The 6571-nt window shown below is 39.5% G+C and overlaps 1 non-coding gene across 1 annotated transcript; it reads left to right on the forward strand.

Moving 5' to 3' along the window:
* The first annotated feature begins 1876 nt into the window (after window positions 1-1876).
* Window positions 1877-1984, forward strand: LOC130951488 (small nucleolar RNA R71). The gene has a single exon (XR_009073989.1). It is a non-coding gene; the product is annotated as a small nucleolar RNA R71 (small nucleolar RNA).
* The last annotated feature ends 4587 nt before the right edge of the window (window positions 1985-6571 follow it).

The following is a 6571-nucleotide window of genomic DNA, read 5'->3' on the forward strand; positions in this document are numbered from 1 at the left end:
GTGCTGTTTTTCTTCCTGTTTTTCATTCTGTTTTTGCTTTTTTCATTGTTTTTGTGACTTCTTATGATCATCAACCTACAAAAAAGATAAAATAACAAAAGAAAATAGTTAACCATAAAACATTGGGTTGCCTCCCAACAAGCGCTTCTTTAATGTCATTAGCTTGACAGAGGACTCTCATGGAGCCTCAGAAATGCTCAGAACCGTGTTGGAACCTCCCAACACCAAACTTAGAGTTTGAATGTGGGGGTTCAACACCAAACTTAGAGTTTGGTTGTGGCCTCCCAACACCAAACTTAGAGTTTGACTGTGGGGGCTCTGCTTGGCTCTGTTTTGAGAGAAGCTCTTCATGCTTCCTCTCCATGATGATAGAGGGATGTCCTTGGGCCTTAAACACCAAGGATTCTTCATTCACTTGAATGATCAACTCTCCTCTATCAATATCAATCACAGCCTTTGCTGTGGCTAGGAAGGATCTGCCAAGGATGATGGATTCATCCATGCACTTCCCAGTCTCTAGGACTATGAAATCAGTAGGGATGTAATGGTCCTCAATCTTCACCAAAATATTCTCTACAAGTCCATGAGCTTGTTTTCTTGAATTGTCTGCCATCTCTAATGAGATTCTTGCAGCTTGCACCTCAAGGATCCCTAATTTCTCCATTACAGAGAGGGGCATGAGGTTTACACTTGACCCTAAGTCACACAAGGCCTTCTTGAAGGTCATGGTGCCTATGGTACAAGGTATAGAAAACTTCCCAGGATCCTGCCTCTTTTGAGGCAGTTTCTGCCTAGACAAGTCATCCAGTTCTTTGGTGAGCAAGGGAGGTTCATCCTCCCAAGTCTCATTTCCAAATAACTTGTCATTCAGTTTCATGATTGCTCCAAGGTATTTAGCAACTTGCTCTTCAGTAACATACTCATCCTCTTCAGAGGAAGAATACTCATCAGAGCTCATGAATGGCAGAAGTAAGTCCAATGGAATCTCTATGGTCTCATTTTGAGCCTCAGATTCCCATTGTTCCTCATTGAGGAACTTAGAGGAGATTGGTACACGCCCACTGAGGTCTTCCTCAGTGGCGTCCTCCTCCTCTATTTCCTCTCCATATTCGGCCATGTCTATGGCTTTGCACTCTCCTTTTGGATTTTCTTCTGTATTACTTGGGAGAGTGCTAGGAGGGAGTTCAGTAACTTTCTTGCTCAGCTGACCCACTTGTCCTTCCAAATTTCTGATGGAGGACCTTGTTTCATTCATGAAACTTTGAGTGGTCTTTATTAGATCAGAGACCATTGTTGCTAAGTCAGAAGTATTCTGCTTAGAACTCTCTGTCTGTTGCTGAGAAGATGATGGAAAAGGCTTGCCATTGCTAAACCTGTTTCTTCCACCATTATTGTTATTGAAACCTTGTTGAGGTCTCTCTTGATTCTTCCATGAGAAATTGGGGTGATTTCTCCATGAAGAATTGTAGGTGTTTCCATAGGGTTCTCCTAGGTAATTCACCTCTTCCATTGAAGGGTTCTCAGGATCATAGGCTTCTTCCTCAGATGAAGCTTCCTTAGTACTGCTTGGTGCATTTTGCATTCCAGACAGACTTTGAGAAATCAAATTGACTTGTTGAGTCAATATCTTGTTCTGAGCCAATATGGCATTCAGAGTGTCAATCTCAAGAACTCCTTTCTTCTGACTAGTCCCATTGTTCACAGGATTTCTTTCAGAAGTGTACATGAATTGGTTATTTGCAACCATTTCAATCAATTCTTGAGCTTCTGCAGGCGTCTTCTTCAGATGAAGAGATCCTCCAGCAGAGCTATCCAAAGACATCTTGGATAGTTCAGAGAGACCATCATAGAAAATACCTATGATGCTCCATTCAGAAAGCATGTCTGAAGGACATCTTCTGATTAATTGTTTGTATCTTTCCCAAGCTTCATAGAGGGATTCTCCATCCTTCTGTCTGAAGGTTTGGACTTCCACTCTAAGCTTACTCCATCTTTGTGGTGGAAAGAACTTTGCCAAGAAGGCATTGACCAGCTTTTCCCAAGAGTCCAGGCTTTCTTTAGGTTGAGAATCCAACCATATTCTAGCTCTGTCTCTTACAGCAAAAGGGAATAGCATCAGTCTATAGACCTCAGGGTTAACCCCATTAGTCTTGACTGTGTCACAGATTTGCAAGAATTCAGCTAAAAACTGATGAGGATCTTCCATTGGAAGTCCATGGAACTTGCAATTCTGTTGCATTAGAGAAACTAATTGAGGCTTAAGCTCAAAGTTGTTTGCTCCAATGGCAGGGATAGAGATGCTTCTCCCATAGAAATCAGGAGTAGGTGCAGTGAAGTCACCCAGCACCTTCCTTGCATTGTTGGCATTGTTGTTGTTTTCGGCTGCCATGTGTTCTTCTTCCTTGAAGAATTCGGTCAGGTCCTCTAAAGAGAGTTGTGCCTTGGCTTCTCTTAGCTTTCTCTTCAAGGTTCTCTTGGGTTCAGGGTCAGCTTCAACAAGAATGCCTTTGTCTCTGCTCCTGCTCATATGAAAGAGAAGAGAAAAAAGAAAATGTGGAATCCTCTATGTCACAGTATAGAGATTCCTTGAAATGTCAGAGGAAAAGAGAAATAGAAAGAAGAAGGAGAAGAAGAATTCGAACTTTAATTAGATAAGGTTCGAATTGTGCATTTAGAAGGAGTGGTACTCCATAAATAGAAGGATGTGGGAAGGAGGGAAGAGAATTTTCGAAAATTCATTTAAAAGATTTTGAAAACATTTTGAAAATTTGATTGATAATTTTCGAAAATTAAAAGTGAAAAAGAAATCAAGTGATTTTTGAAAAAGATTTTGAAATTAGAAATTAAAAAGATTTGATTGAAAACTATTTTGAAAAAGATGTGGTTAAAAAGATTTAATTGAAAAGTTATGGTTTTAAAAAGATGTGATTGAGAGGATATGATTTGAAAACAATTTTAAAAGATATGATTTGAAAACAATTTGAAAAGATATGATTTTAAAAATTAATGACTTGCCTAACAAGAAAAGATATGATTCAAACATAAAACCTTCCTCAACAGAAAAGGCAAAAATGTTCAATCAAATCATTAATTGTTAGTAAGTATCTTTGAAAAAGGAAAGAAATTGAATTTGAAAACATTTGATTGAAAAGATATGATTTGAAAAAGATTTGATTTTGAAAAACTTTGAAAACTTGAAAAAAAATTGATTTTGAAAACAAAATCTTCCCCCTAGCACCATCCTGGCGTTAAACGCCCAGAATGGTATACATTCTGGCGTTTAACGCCCAAAATGCTACCTCTTTGGGCGTTAAACGCCCAACCAGGTGCCCTGGCTGGCGTTTAAACGCCAGTCTGCCTTCTTCACTGGGCATTTTTGAATGCTCAGCTTTTTCTGTATAATTCCTCTACAGTATGTTCTGAATCTTCAATTCTTTGTATCATTGACTTGAAAGGACACAAATTAAAAATATTTTTGGATTTTTAATAATCAAAATGCAAAAGGAATCAATTAACAATGCATGCAAGACACCAAACTTAGCAGTTTGTATACTACTGACACTAACAATATGAGAATGCATATGAGACACACAAAATACTCCAAGTCAATAGAATTAGAACACAAAAATATATGCATGGATTCGAAAAATATAACAAAAACATGCATTTGACACCATACTTAAGATGAGACTCTAGACTTAAGCAGGAAACATCAAATATTTTTGGTTTTTATGATTTTGTAAATTTTTTTGTGTTTTTCGAAAATTAAGTGGGAAAAGGTATCAAAATCCTTGATGAGAATTCCAGGAATCAGTGCAATGCTAGTCTAAGACTCCAGTCCAGGAATTAGACATGGCTTCACAGCCAGCCAAGCTTTCAAGGAAAGCTTCGGTCCAAAACACTAGACATGACCAAAGGTCAGCCAAATCTTAGCAGATCACTGCTCCAAGAGCAAAATTGATGAGAATCAACAAGCTCTTGTGGTGATAAGTTGAAACCTCGGTCCAATCAGATTAGACATGGCTTCTCAGCCAGCCAGATTTCAACAAATCATCATGAAACTCTAGAATTCATCTTCAAGAATTTCGAAAAAAATAAATACCTAATCTAAGCAACAAGATGAACCGTCAGTTGTCCAAACTAGAACAATCCCAGGCATTGTTACCAAAAGCTTGCTCAAAACTTGAACAATCCCCGGCAACGGCGCCAAAAACTTGGTTCGCGAAATTGTGAACAATACTTTTCACAACTCTCATAATCCCTGGTCATGAACTCCAAAAACTTGGTGGTTCAATTCCATGGCATTACACAACTTCGCACAACTAACCAGCAAGTGCACTGGGTCGTCCAAGTAATACCTTACGTGAGTAAGGGTCGATCCCACGGAGATTGTTAGCATTGAAGCAAGCTATGGTCATCTTGTAAATCTTAGTCAGGCAAACTCAAATGTATATGATGATGAACGAAAATAACATAGAAGATAAAGATAGTGATACTTATGTATATCATTGGTGTAAGAGCTTCAGACAAGCGTATGAAGATGCCTTCCCTTCCGTCTCTCTGCTTTCCTACTGCCTTCATCCAATCCTTTCTTACTCCTTTCCATGGCAAGCTCGTGTAGGGTTTCACTGTTGTCAGCAGCTACCTCCCATCCGCGCAGTGAAAGCTAATGCACGCACTCTGTCACAGTGCTGCCAATCACCGGTTTGGTTCCCTCCCCTACCGGAATAGAATCACTCTTTTGCGTCTGTCACTAACGCCCAGTAGGTTACAGGTTTGAAGCACGTCACAGTCATTCAATCATTGAATCCTACTCAGAATACCACAGACAAGGTTAGACCTTCCGGATTCTCTTGAATGCTGCCATTAGGTCCTGCCTATACCACGAAGACTCTGATCTCACGGAATGGCTGGCTCGTTTGTCAGGCGAGCACTCGGTTGTCAGGCGATCAACCATGCATCGTGCAATCAGGAATCCAAGAGACATTCACTAAGCCTCAGATGCTTGTAGAACAAGAATGGTTGTCAGTCACCTTGTTCATGGGTGAGAATGGTGATGGGCGTCAATCATCACCTTCATCATGTTGAAGAACAAGTGATATCTTGGACAAAGAACAAGCGGAATTGAATGGAAGAACAATAGTAATTGCATTAATACTCGAGGTACAGCAGAGCTCCACACCTTAATCTATGGTGTGTAGAAACTCCACCGTTGAAAATACATAAGAATAAGGTCTAGGCATGGCCGAATGGCCAGCCTCCCAAAGGTCTAAGATAGCATAAAACAAAGATAGCTACCAAAAGTCCTAGATGTCTCTATACAATAGTAAAAGGTCCTACTTATAGAAAACTAGTACATAGATGAGTAAATGACATAAAAATCCACTTCCGGGCCCACTTGGTGTGTGTTTGGGCTGAGCAATGAAGAAATTTCGTGTAGAGACTCTCCTTGGAGTTAAACGCCAGCTTTAGTGCCAGTTTGGGTGTTTAACTCCCAATTAGGTGCCAGTTCCGGCGTTTAACGCTGGAATTTCTTGAGGTGACTTTGAACGCCGGTTTGGGCCATCAAATCTTGGGCAAAGTATGGACTATTATTTATTGCTGGAAAGCCCAGGATGTATACTTTCCAACGCCGTTGAGAGCGCGCCAATTGGGCTTCTGTAGCTCCAGAAAATCCACTTCGAGTGCAGGGAGGTCAGAATCCAACAGCATCTGCAGTCCTTTTGAGTCTCTGGATCAGATTTTTGCTCAGGTCCCTCAATTTCAGCCAGAAAATACCTGAAATCACAGAAAAACACACAAACTCATAGTAAAGTCCAGAAAAGTGAATTTTAACTAAAAACTAATAAAAATATATTAAAAACTAACTAGATCATACTAAAAATATACTAAAAACAATGCCAAAAAGTGTACAAATTATCCGCTCATCAGGACAAGCAAGTATTAAGTTTGGTGTTGTGATGCCAAGGCATCTTAGGCTAGTTTCACTAGCATTTTTCTGTTAGTTTTAGTTGTTTTATGCATTTTCTTGAGCTTAAAGTAACCAAGAATGGTTAAATGAATAACAAAGCAATAAACCATCCAAACAGTATGATTTTGATGCAAATTTCATGAGTTTTTAGTTATATTACTTGAATGCTATGAATGAAAGATTTCTCATGAAATTTTGCAAGACTTTGATGCAGTTGTTTGGATGATTTCAGGGAAGAAGAGGCTAGGCAAGGAAGCAACAAAATCAATAAAAGAAGCTTGAATATCACATGTGGAGTTTAAGCTCCAGTTTAAGCTCCAGTTTAAGCTTAAACTGGAGCATTAAACGCCAAAATCATGAAAGCTGAAAGTGGCGTTTAACCTCCAGTTTAACCTTAAACTGGAAGTTAAACGCCAGAAATGAAATGCACCAGGGAGCATTCCCACGTTTAAGCTCCAGTTTAAGCTTAAACTGGAGCTTAAACGTGTTCGACTATTTTTTTCTCCTCCAGGGTTGCTTTCTCATTTCCACGTTTAAGCTTCAGTTTAACCTTAAACTGAAGCTTAAACGTGTTCGACCCAATTTTCCTCCAGGGGTTGC

The sequence above is a fragment of the Arachis stenosperma genome, chromosome 1, assembly GCF_014773155.1.
Source record: "Arachis stenosperma cultivar V10309 chromosome 1, arast.V10309.gnm1.PFL2, whole genome shotgun sequence".
NCBI lineage: Eukaryota > Viridiplantae > Streptophyta > Magnoliopsida > Fabales > Fabaceae > Arachis > Arachis stenosperma.